The sequence below is a fragment of the Callithrix jacchus genome, chromosome 5 (genome assembly GCF_049354715.1).
Source record: "Callithrix jacchus isolate 240 chromosome 5, calJac240_pri, whole genome shotgun sequence".
Taxonomy (NCBI): Eukaryota; Metazoa; Chordata; class Mammalia; order Primates; family Cebidae; genus Callithrix; species Callithrix jacchus.
In genome coordinates, this window is record NC_133506.1 from 99,328,468 (window position 1) to 99,341,523 (window position 13,056).

The window sequence follows — 13,056 nt, forward strand, 5'->3', positions numbered from 1 at the left end:
TCCTGGGTGAGTCTTCCCATCCTCCATCCTCCCCCACCTCCCTCCTGGGTGAGTCTTCCCACCCTCCATCCTCCCCCACCTCCCTCCTGGGTGAGTCCTCCCACCCTCCATCCTCCCCCACCTCCTGGAACCAGGTGGTTGGCAGTTCTTTTCCTGCCCATACTACCGTGCAAAAAATATTGATGTATTTACTTATTTAAAAAAAGCCTTAACCAATTACAGATAATGCCTATTATTGTAAAAGAATTAGAAAATATAGGTAAGTGTAAAGATGATAAAAATGCACAATCTACCACCTGGAGATAAGCACTGTTGGAATTTTGGGTGTATATCTTTCCAGACTTGTATAAAGATATTTTTTCCCTTACAAGAATGGCATTATACTGTACATATTATTTTGCAACCTGCCTTTTCACTTGAAATATATGTGAGCATTTTTCCATGTCAATAAATATCCTCCCCAACATTGTACTTTATGGCTCCGCAGTGTTCTGTTGTGTGCATGGGTCAGGATTGTGGTTTTAATTCTCAGGGTGCTGGGGGTACAGGATAGAGGTTACCTTCCCCCTCCTCCATGTATGCAGGACAACCTCCTCTCCCCCTCCTCCCTGTTGGCAACTGCCCTGTTGCCTGCTTCCCCACCTCCCCTGGCCCCGGCCCCATTTCCAGGCTTGGGTTGTTTTTATTCTCTCCAGTTCCCCTTTCTCACTTTGCCATTCACCCTTTTCTGAACCCTCCGTTGGTGCTGCTGTTCAGAGGCTGGCTGCTCTCCTGGGGTTGGGGTTGTTGGCAGGGAGTGGGGGTTAAGTGCTATTGTAATTTTCAGTTGATAGAATTTCTTACACACCCCTTCCCTAAATGTTGCATGTCTAAATTACCCTGTCTTGCAAAGGCCCAGGTTAGAAGCCGCCTCCTCCAGGAAGCTTTCCCTTTCCTGGAGGTCCAAAATATTTTATCTTTACTCACCATGGGCCTTGTCACATTCAGCCATGCATTAGAGTTATTTATGCACAAGAGGCCATATGGTATAGGAGTTAAGATCACGGATCAAGTTCTGGCTCTGATACTTAACTTGCTGTGTGACTTAGGGAAAATCACTGAGCCTCTCTGAGTCTCAGTTTCTTCTGCAAAATGGAGGTAATAGAACCTATTTCATAGGCCTTTGCCTGGCAAGCAGTAGGTGCTCTATAACTGATAGGATCTACTCTACTAGACTGCAAAGATCCCTAAGAACAGGGCAAGTGTCTTTCTTAGTCATCTCTGGATCTCACCTGGGCTCCCCACTCCCAGGGCCCAGAGCAGCACCTGACACCTAGGGAACCATGTTTTGTTGCATAAATAAATGAGCCTGAACAAAATCCCAATTTGCAGTCAAGGAAACGGAGACCCTGAGAGGGATCATGACTTATGAGGGTTTTAGAAACAAATTTTTGGTGCTGCAAAAGAAATAACACTAGAACATAAATTTTTTCAGCAAGGCAAATTTACTTCTATAGAAGGGTGCATCTCGTTGATGGAGCAATGGTGAGAGCACATTGGACAAAGGAGAACAGGGGTTTTTAATTCCCAATGCAGCTGGTCTTAGCTGTTGTGTCATTTTCCTATTGATTGGGGTCTGACAACACAGTCTAAGCTAAACGAGATTAGCTAATTTGAAGAGCACAGGGAAGAACAGTTTTGGTGGAGAAAGCTGTTATAGTAGGGAGGGGGTGATTTCTTGGTGGGCATGCCTGAGCATAGCAGGGTGGGTGGGACTGATAGATTGGTGGGCAAGATTACTTTAGACAACAGGGAGATAAGACTACAGGACAGACAGTACAAGGAAGTAAAGACCTCTTGGAAAAGAACACCTTGTTTATAATGAAGTGAAACTCTTTGAAGAAGAACTGTCTAAACTACTTGTTTTTAACAGAGGGTCACATGGCAAGTTGATGGTGGCACTGGCCTTCAAGCCCAGGGGTCCTGCCTTTTGAACCACTGCCTTCTGCCTGAGTCTGCCCTGAGTGGCTGACTTCTGCTCGAGTTGATCCTATTTGCAAAAGAGTGGTTGGAGGAGTGAATGCTGTGAACAGGGCTATTTAAGAATGTTCTGTTGGAAGGATCTGGTGGCTGGAGAACTCCTTCCGAGAGCCCTACTCTGTGGTACCAGGAGGCTAGAGCCCCTCCCCATCCCAGCATACCCAAATTCCCCTGACTCCTAACCCTCTAATCCCCACTCCCTACCCCTGCAGGTACAGGAGGCAAAGCCCTTGCCCCTTCCCAGCTCCAACTCTCTGGCCCTCCCTGCCACCTCTGCACCTGTCTCCTGGCGATTGCAGGCTATCATTAGGGGATGCAATTAGGCTTCACGCTCCATAACAGGGTGGTCATGAATCAGGCAGTCGGGGGGTAGAGGCTGAAGCCCAGCATGGCTATGGGCACAGCATGGCATGGAGAGTTGGGGAGGCAGGGGAGATTGTGCTGTCCAGCCCAGGTACTACACTTCTTGGAGTAGGCTGGGGGTGTCTGATTGCTGGCCTCTCCAGAGTCAGGTTCAGAGCTGAGGGGAACAAAGGGTTGGCTGGGCTCTGAGATCCTCCTGGGTATAAGGAAGGAAATGCCCTGGATGGGAGAGGCAGGGGCCCACTTCAGCACACCCTGACTACTCTGCTAGTTCCTCAAAGGGGACTCCCAGCTGGGCTGTATCCTAGGGTCTCTGAGCCTGATGTCATAGGTCCTACCCCAAGTGCACTAATGGAAAGTCCATGTGATTTGGAGTTTGAGTCTTAGTCCTGCCATTCCCTGGGTGTGTGATCTTAGGCAGGTCATTTGACCTCTTTGAACCTCAGTGTCCTCATCTGTAAAATGGGAATAACACTGGTACTTCATAGCACTGGGGGGGTTAAATGCAGTTATTCATGTGCCTAGCACCTAGAAAAATCTTAGGAAACCCTAGTTTCTTCCCACATCCTTTTCACTTCTGGCACTTCTATTCCTTGCCAGTAGAGAAAGCCCCGAGGACCCAAAGGAAATCAGCCACACTCTCCCCTGAGCTGGGTTAGGGTCTGAGAGCTCACCCTCTGCTCCCATTCTCTGCCCACACTTTCTCCAAGGGCCAAGCTACTGACTTCTTGCTCAGTCTCCCATCCAATCAAAGGTTCTTCCTGGAGGCCAATGCCCAGCTTAGGAGGGAGTGTTGGCTAATGTCCTGGGCCCTTGGGAAGACCAGACTAATACCTGAGTTCAAGAAAAGACTCTGAGGCTAATCATCCTCACCCTGATCCTCTCTGGGGTGTAGACCCCCCAGCCAAGACACACAGATGTTATTCATGCTCTGATGGCCAAGACTCCTCCCTTTCTAGATGGAGAGAGTGAGGGCAGAGTAGGCAGTGGCTGGCCTAGGGTCTAGAAGCACAGCAGTGGCTGAGCCAGAAACTGAAACCAGTTTTCCCCATTCCTAGTCTGGAGCCTGAGACATTATCCAACATCCTATGCGCATCTCCTGATGGTCTCTGAGCCCGGAGAGAATTGAGAAGCAGGGTCTCAGCCTTCACATTGATCTTTGGCTTGGGTGATTTGGCTTCCAGAGCTGTGCATAGGGTATGTGTGGTTTGGTCATGGCAGAGTGGGTTTGGAGTCTGTGAGGGCAACCAGATTCAGGGCTGATGGCTTTTCAAAGAAAGTGAAGGATTTCATGAGTGACCTCAGGTCCTTTCTTCACTGGAGCATTTCAGGTGCTTTCCTGGGTTCAGAGAGGGAGGGCAGGGAAGGGGTAGGCAGGGGTATTTGGGGAGGTAGGAGCTCAGTGGTTCAAAGCCCAGCTGATAGTATAGTTTCATTCTCTGTGTCTGATCGCAGTTTGGAAAACATAGAAATAGCTCCACCTCCTTAGCTCCTGCCCAGGCTGGGGAAACAGAGGTGTCCAGTGGCAGATATAGCCTAATGCCCTGCCTGCTTGCCTACCTCCGAGGCTGGGAGGGACATGGTTTATTTTTCCATCTCCATCCAGGGAGTCCCCAGCTTTGCTCTCAACCTCCCCCAGAAACTGTGCTTTTTTACTTTTTCTAAATAGCAGACCCAGGGAAGGAGTCACCTATATGCTAAGGGGACTTAGCATGCACTAAAGGTATTAGCAAAAATGAGCTGTTTAGCTCTGATGAACTTAAGCATCATGGATGCTCTGCATTGTACAGCTCAGTGCCGTTTTGTTTTGAATTACCTATGTGGGTGCCAGTAGGCCAGCATCACAGTCTTTTGAGTGCTGGGTACTTCCAAAGGTCTTACTCTGGCTCTCAACAGATCTATTTAGGGATCACTTGAAAGCAATAGTCCCTCTTTCCAGAAAACCATAAGAATGGACAAGCATTTTGCAGGCACTTTCAAGCTCTACAAGTGTTTCTTCTTGCTTGGAATCCTTGTTTTAGAAGGTATAATGACATACTTTTAATGCAGGGTGAATTAACCTACCAGAGGGATCGCACGGGAGGGCAGGCATTCTGTCCATAGGAGTACCTGGATTGATGGGAGACATGTCCCTTCCCTGGGGGAATTCCTGGTCTGATGAGGGAAACACAGTCAACATTCTCTAGGAGTTCATGAAATGAAAAGAAACGACGATTATGGAATGACATATACTCATTGGGGGTGGAGAAGAGTCCCAGAGCTTGAGATAAGGGCTGGGAAAGAGAGAAGACTAATCTGGGAAGTATTCTTGGAGGAGCTGAGGATGTGACTGTAAGCAAGGAAAGATGCAAGGACCAGAGGTGGTGGGTTGGGGACCTGTCAGGTTCATGCCCAGGTGCTGGTGCAAAGACTGAACTCAGCTGGTTGCCAAAAACCTCATGATGCCCTCACACATGGGCACTGGTTTAGGAGGTTCACCTTTAGAAACATCTGCTTGTTTTCTCCCCTGACAAAGGAAAACAGTTTCAAACATAAATCTGGAATGGCTTCGATGGATTTTTCCACCCCCTCTCTGATTTCAGGGCCTGAGGGTGTAGGCAATGTGCCGTCTTCTGTGTTTATCACAGCCAAGCAGAGCTTGGGGTGGCAGGCCTGACAGCCTGCTCCTGTGGAGGTGATATACAAGAGGTTTAGGAGAGGGCCCCAGAGAGGAAACTCCGCATTTGTCCTTCAAACACAAAGTCACACTCTTTATTTATTTATTTATTTATCTGTGGCACTAGGACAGCTTGCTTGCAATCCTGCTGCGAGGGCATGAGGCACAGGCCCGGGGGAGGGAAGACCAGGGGGCCTGCTCAACTGGACGTCCCCAAGAAGAAGGCAATAGCCCCCCTGGTGGGTTAGGCCTTGCTGGGTGGGCAGTGTCCCTACTCTCCTGTTTCTTTCCAGGACTGTCCTGGAGCTTTGATTCCTGTGACTGGAATTCTGTGCTGCTGCAGACTCCATCATCAATGCTGGGGTCTGTGACTTAGGATTGGGAGACTCCAGAATTCTTTCCAAACTCAAGAAGTTTGTGGTTTTACAAAATACACTAAGGGTTCTCTAGGATTCTTACTCCCTGTAGAGGTGAGATGGGATCTATTTGCTTACTCTGGAGTCTTTTCCAGGAGAGAGGAATGGGAGATCTCCTTGGGTGAAATTTTGCTGCTGGGGAAAGAGAAAAACCAAATTGCGCCCAATTCTTCATTAACACCCTCGTGATGAACCCTAGAGTAAAACCCACCCTCAATCATTTCCTTCTCAATCCTGAAATTCATCCCATGAATTTCTTCTTTCACTAGACCCATTTTCACTACCAAGCAAAAACTCCCCTCTGTGTGCTGGAGAACACCCAGTAACTCACTTTCTACCTTGGTCACCAGCCCTTGGGACTTCTTATATATTTCTCATTCATTAACCTTGGTTTTAAGCCCCTCACCTGAAGAGTTATGGGGAGTACAGTGAGGGGGCCTTGGGAACACTGCTCATTGCATTGTTGATCCTGCCTCATGGTTAGAAAGTTCACTTCCTTTTGCTCTAATGGACCTCTTAGTTGCACTATGAAGCAGTTGCCTCCTAAATCCTTTTTATAAAACACCTATTGTCTGAGTCCTTTTGGGAAAATACCTATATTAGACAAGATAGGTCAGGTTATGCCATAGTGACAATAGCCTGAAAATGTTAATGGCATAAAGTTCTTTTCGTACCTCTACAAAGGATGTTAGGGGTGCCTTCCAAGTGACAATTTGGCAATCTGGGTTGCTTCCAGCTCAGCTCAGTTCCCCCATCTCACCACAAGGCCTTCTGGGCCACAGGACCGGAAGAGACTGCAGGAAGATCACATGCTTCTCTACTCCTCCATGCTTCAGCTGGGAAGTGATGCTCCTTGCTTCTGCCCACAGCCCATTGGCCAGAGCTGTCATGTGGCCTCAGCTAACTGTAAGGTGGCAGGGAAGTATGAGGTTCCAGTTGGAATATTTGGTGTGCATGGCTGTTTTCTGCTGAACACCACCTGCCCTTCCTTACCCTCAGGCAGGCTGAGGTGCCCCAGGGGCTGGGGAGTGGCTGCTCAGGCACTTGAAGGGGAACCTCCCACGGAATAATCAAAGTGCAGTAGGTGGCAGCTGGAAGGACCCTACAGAGCATTCAGTCCTACTTCCTCCCACCTCCATTTTATAAATGATTAAAGTGCAGCCCAGAGATGCTCAGTGGCTAACTCATGGTCACACAGCAAGTTAGGGGCAGGGCTGGCCTCACGGAGGGCCCCCAGAGCCACCAGTTCTGTACTCCTGTCCCTGCACCCTTTCATCACCTGGTCCTATGGGGCAGCTTGGGAGGGTACAGGAGGGGTGCCCTGGGAGAGTGCTGGGGCCGTGCAGTTGAGGTCTCAAGGCCGGGAACCAGCCAGCCACTGTTGCCTGACTCCATTCATCCTGGGCACAATGGCCAATTAGTCATTGTGCACCATTACGCCGCCTTAACAACCACGTTAGAGGCAGCCAACACCGGCTTTGTGTGGCAGCTGCGATGGACGGTGGCAGTTGTAATTAGCAGAGAAATCGGGGAGGAAGAAATGTGAAGCTTTTATAGTCAAGCAAACCCCAGAATTGAAATGACTGCTAATTGTGCTTTGTGAGCTTATTAACACGACTCTGGTTAGTAAATAATGCCCCACATCTGTGGGCTTCTCTCTCCATTGTCTTTGGGGCTGAGAATAAGAAAGAAAACAGCTTGCCCTTCTTTAGTGAGCACCTACTATGTGCCAGCACTATTCTAACTGCTCTGTGTGTGTTAGCTCATTTGATCCTCACTATTGTGAGGATGCGGAGGCACTGGAAGGCTGAGTGTCTTGTGACAGCTCCTGCAGCAGTGACTGAGCGAGCAGTCTGGCTTGGATGCTCTTGACCACTGGTTTGTAGGCTCAAAGCTGGGTCTTAGTATAAGGCAGGAGAATGTGGGAAAAGTCAGAGGGTCCGTGACCTTGGATGGGAAAATATTGCATCTTCCTTTTCACTCAACTTTAACTGAAACTGAGCATTTTCTTTCATTAAGAAAGTGGGTAACAAACCATGGTATAATTAGCCACACCTTGAAATTGTCACTAACAGAAATCATAGCGGTTTTCATACTATGTTACAGATGTTTTAGTACTTTGAAAAATAATTTTTGCTCATCAATTACTTTCTGCTACAAGATCTTGTCTTTTAATACATTAATAAAAGGCACATATATTACTACATATTGCATTTAATAAGTATTTTGATGATACTTTGATTGGTTTCCTTTGCGATCCTATATATTTTATTTTATGCTTTTAAAGGCATAATTCTGAGAAGGATCCCATATACTCACCAAAGGCAGGAACAGTGAGAAGAAGACAATCAATACCTCCTAGAGGGTGTCTCTGTGCCTCACTCGCATGCTCCAGAAACCATGTTACCTGGAAGTGAGCCAGTTGGATCTTGGTTCACACTCTTTCCACTCTATATAGAGCTACTGGCAATTCCTGGAATGTGCCAGATTCTGTCTTTTCCATACCTTTGTGCAAACTATTCCTCACGATGGGTCAGCTGCTCTCCCTGCCCCTCCCCTATCACCTGGCTCCTTGGTGCTCTTTGGGAAGTGAAGTGCAGTGCCTCCTCCTCTCTCTGGGAAAGCCTCCCTGGACCCCCAGGCTGGCTTAAGTGGGCCTCCCTTTGTGCTTTCCCAGGGTAAGCTCCAGGGTGGTATCTATCATATTAGATTGGCTTTTTAAAAAGTGAATTGTGATGGAGCACTTTGGAGAGAGAGGCTTCTGGAACACAGGGGTGCTGAGCAGGAGCTTTGTTCGGGGACACCAGGACACCAACTCTGTTTTCTACTCTGGATGAGGATGTGGCTGGGTTGGTCTTAAGCGTCTGGAGTGCCTGTGCACATTCTCTGAAATGAGAGCACAGACTGTCAGCGTCAAGTGTCTGGTTGGTGACCTTGCATGTGAAAGGGCCATGCTGTCGCTGGAGTGGGAGGACCCTGCCTTTGTGAAGAGGGTCTCCAGCAGCTGTGTGGCTGACTAGACCTGAGGGTCCAGGGACATGCAAAGTGATGCTGTATCTGCTCCAGCTCTGGATGGCAATTTAGGTCCCCAATGGTGCATGAGCAGATGACCACTGCCTGCCAACCCACACTGCAAGCCCCACCTTGCTCCAGTGCTGCAGTTGCTGTTCTGAGCAGATTGCATGGAAGAACCCATTTAATCTTCATAAGCCCCCTAGAGGTGGGCACCATTATCTCAATCATACATATGTGGAAACTGAGGCACAGAAGGGCTCCATGCCTTGCCCAAGGTCACAGTGGTGGATGGAGTCAGGAGTAAAATTCCAGCACTCTGATTCCAGAGCCAGAAATCTGAACACTAGACCCATCGCATCATGTCTGAGATGTATGCTCCAGAAGGTCTCGTATAATTTAGAAACTTGCATAATTTAGAACAAATCCTGACAAAGGTTGGTAGGTGTTTCTGTTTATCAGCTAAAGTGGCATTGCTGTGCGGTGAGCATGCAAACAGTGAGTTTACGGCCTGCCAGCTTCCACATTTTTCATGCTTAAAAGAAAATGTTTGGGATACATATTGTTTGAAATTTTGCATATAAAGTAAGACTTTATTAATATCTTTATATCATAGTGTCAGATTCACATAATGCAAAAACTCACAAAACGTGAGGACACTATTACTGCTGAGTGGCTTTGATTTTTATGAGTTTGGAGAGGCTAGACTGTGAGCTGCTCTAGGGAAGGCTCCTCTTTATTCACTGGTGTCCCATGTGCCTCACACAGTGCCTGGCACCCATCTCCAGGAAGTGCCACTCAATGAACACAGACTAATTCAAAGCAATGCAGCATGGCTGGCTTTGGGTTTTTTTTGTGGGGTGGGTGCTGGAAATGGTAGCTACCTTGAAGGTTATACATCTAAATAATTTTGTTTGTCCCGGATTTACCCCCTCCTTTTTCTTCCTTAAAAAAGAGGCCAGAGGGCCGGGCGCAGGGCAAAGTGCTGGGATTACACTTGTGAGGCCGAGGCGGGTGGATCACCTGAAGTCAGGAGTTCAAGACCAGCCTGACCAATATGGAGAAACCACGTCTCTACTAAAAATACAAAAATTAGCCGGGCATGGTGGTGTACATCTGTAATCCCAGCTACTTAGGAGGCTGACAGAGGAGAATCGCTTGAACCTGGGAGGTGGAGGTTGCGGTGAGCTGAGATCGTGCCATTGCACTCCAGCCTGGGCAACAAGAGTGAAACTCCTTTAAAAAAAAAAAGGGGGGACCAGAGGGAAGAGATCTGAGTAGCTGATAATAAAAAATGGGGACAGGGCAGGGGCACGGGCAGGGGCAGGGAAAAAGTCAAAGATGGGCAGCAGGGCAAGAGCCCCACATTAAAGAATGGGGACTTCTGTATCCGGCGGGGGCTGAGGGGGGGAATGGCTTATGTATTGGTTGGGGTATTTGTCTTTCAGCAATGAAAACCAATTCTGGATATCTTCACAAAAAGGCGATTCAATTTAAGGTTTGTATGTCCTCCTGAGATCAAAATGAATCTGAAAGGCTGGTCTTAGGGACAGTGTGTAGTGAGGGGGCTATCATAAAGCAGCAAGTCCAGAGAGGAAGCAGGGCAGCCCGGCCAGAGGCAAGCTTCCAACCCTGTTCCCAGCACACACAGTTGAGGGGGGCGGTTCCTGACAGGGAGGCTGGGTGCTTACAGGCAGGGGATGTGACCGCTGGCGTCCTCACTTGCATCACTGAATGGTCAGGTTGGAGGGACAGGGAGAGTCCTGTGCTGCAGACAAGGCATTGAGGCCTTGGCCTCTCTGCAGTAGTGACACAAGCAGGACTAGAGCCTGATTCCTGGATACTCTCTCCAGAGGGGCAGAAATATCTTAACATTTTAAAGGGCCTTCAGAGCACCCTCAGTCTTCATTATGATGGGTCAAAGGCTCTTCCACCAATACACCTTTACAGGGCCTCCCTCCTTCTCACCTCAATTCTATCTTAACTGATAGGACGTGGGGTCTGGGACAGCATTGGGAAGTGGAGGGATGGAATTCTGATCAACTCCAGGGAGTGGATGGCAACATTATACCATGATGGAGGGGTGGTGTATGAGGCTGAGGATACAGGCATGGTGGCCCTAACCACACCCACCCTGCCATGTTTCTAGGTGAGCAAGGAGTAAGATGGGCTGATGGCCCTGAAGGGTAAAATAAGGAGAGGAGATTTCCCAGAAGTGTATAAACCCTGGGTTGGTGTGGGAGGGGTAGTGGGAAGTCATTTTCACGTCCTTTCGTCTGCCTTTGTGCTACCTGCTTAAGAATATATGGGCCCAGATAACTGACTGCCTGAAGGATATGGCCATGGCCTGCTCTTGCCAATTCATTGGGCTTCATTCTAGGTAGGGCAAAGGGACAGGGAAGAGATACTAAGATTAACTGAGCACCTACTATGTGCCAGAACTTTGATGTATGTGACCTCATTGAATCTAATATTTACCCCAACCCCATGAGGCAGTTATGATGATTCACTCTTACTGGCTCAGGCAGGTTAAGGAACCTGTATAGGCCCCTTGGCTGGAAACAGGTATTTTAATTCTGAATAAAGACTACCTTTTCCAGCTTTATGACCAGGTTCTGGATAATGGAATGGAACCAGAAATGGTCTGTGCAACTTCCAGGAAGTGTCATTAGAGGGAGGAGAAGACCTCTTCTGCTTTTTCCTCCCTGCTGGCTGCAATGGGGATGTAATGACCAGCACTGCAGCAGCCAGAGTGGGCCCCCAGGCAAGGTTAGGCAAGAGGCTATGGGTGGAGCTTGAGTCCCTGACACCGAAGGCACCCTGACAACCCTGGGCTCTGCCCTGGAATGTGACAGTTAAGCCCAATTCTGACTTACATATGCCAACTTACAATCACAAAATCTATAAATTTGGAAAGGAGAACTTTATTTCTTGTGAAGGATTGCAACCTGCAGGCTGGGAAGCATAGCCTCCCATAGAGACGGAAAGCAGGCACTTAGAGGGAGGGAAGATGTTACAGGAGTTTTCTGCTTGGTAGATTAGCTAGACATGCATATTTAATAGGTTATAGGAGGAAGATATATCCATGAGTGGAAGTCTCACTCGTGTGGAAAGCAAACATGTATATTACATCCTATGTTTGTTTACTTTGGGGTGGAGACCACATTAAACCTTAGTAAATTTAAGCCAGACCAGGTGGCTCACGCCTGTAATGCCAGCACTTTGGGAGGCTGAGGTGGGTGGATCACTAAGTAAGGAGTTCAAGACCAGCCTGGCCAAGATGGTGAAACCCCGTCTCTACTAAAAATACAAAAATTAGCTGGGTGTGGTGGCATGTGTCTGTAATCCCAGCTACTTGGGAGGCTGAGGCAGAGAATTGCTTGAACCTGGGAGGTGGAGGTTGCAGTGAGCTGAGATCACGCCATTGGACTCCAGCCTGGCAGCAGAGTAAGACTCTATTAAAAAAATGTAGTAAAATTAAGCCATATGTGTCAAAAGGTGCAAGGAGGACACAGAGGCACCCTGGGCACAGTTTCTGTGAACTGTCAGACCCAGCTCGGGGTCAGTGGTCACTTATAGGGAAGGAATGCCGGTGAGGGGAAGGGAGTGGCGCCAGGCAGTTGGTTGAAGTCAGCGAAGGACTGAATCTTCCATTTGCTTTGTTTCCAGGGCTGGTTTCTGTTTAACTTTTAGGAAAAAAAGTTTACTGGTGGTTATCAAGGGACGGGGTATAATGAGGCAGGATTGACTTAGGACAGGGTATAATGAGGCAGGACTGACCTGTCTTGTCATAGCTGGAAAACTTAGGTTTTGAGGTTTCTCTGGAATCCTCTTGGTCAAGAGGGCTTCATTCAGTTGGCAGGGAGCTTAAGATTTCATTTCCATTTCATGTGTGGCCCTTTCCTTGCTGGGACTCAGCTTCTCTAGACCTCTGCTGGCTGGACCTATGGAATAAGGAGGGATGACTGGGCAGCAGGGAGATTTCAGCTCCAAGGGGAGAGAACTTGGGAAGGTCTGGGGCCTCAGTTCCTTCACAAAGGGGGCTTCAGAATGAGCTGTTTGAGAAGAAGATGGTGTAGTGAGGCGAGAGGCACCATGGGACAGGGTCAGCCCCTGGCCTTGCTACCTGCCTGCCGGTGTCAAGTGCCCTTAAGCAAGTTGCTCTCACCAAACCTCAGTTTCCTCATTTGCGAAATAGGAACAGTGATACCTACTTCACACCATTGTTGAGACAATCAGAGATAGTGTACATAAAGGGCCTGTGTGAGGCTGGTGCTCCATGAGTGGTAGCTCTTATTTTTACCATTGGCTGAGAGTCCAGAGATCTAGAATTTTGAGTTTGCCATTGTGATCATGGGGTGAGGCACTTAACTTTTCAGACCTTGGTTTGTTCCCAAGTGGAATGGGGGTAAGGGTGGCAGATTGAACTGCATGAACTCTGTCGTTCCTTCCAGTCCTGATACTTAATCCAGTCCACCCTGCCCCCATTTTACAGACAATAAAACTGAGGCTTATTGTGGCAGAGACAACTGGCTGTGCTCCCCTTCTGTGGTGTGGAGTCACTGTTGGGAAGCAGCCATCCCAGTGGGA

The 13,056-nt window shown here is 48.3% G+C and overlaps 1 long non-coding RNA gene across 2 annotated transcripts; it reads right to left on the bottom strand.

The window, feature by feature from the left end:
- Positions 1 to 5,135: 5,135 nt before the first annotated feature.
- Positions 5,136 to 12,773, bottom strand: LOC118153439 (uncharacterized). 2 transcript variants are annotated; one of them, XR_004742657.3, is made up of 5 exons: positions 12,681 to 12,773; positions 12,247 to 12,410; positions 7,774 to 7,861; positions 6,129 to 6,358; positions 5,136 to 5,589 (listed from the first exon to the last, which is right to left on the bottom strand). It is a non-coding gene; the product is annotated as an uncharacterized LOC118153439 (long non-coding RNA). The 2 variants fall into 2 exon arrangements; XR_004742658.3 differs by lacking the exons at positions 5,136 to 5,589; positions 6,129 to 6,358; positions 7,774 to 7,861 and adding an exon at positions 11,371 to 12,152.
- Between the last annotated feature and the right edge of the window lie 283 nt (positions 12,774 to 13,056).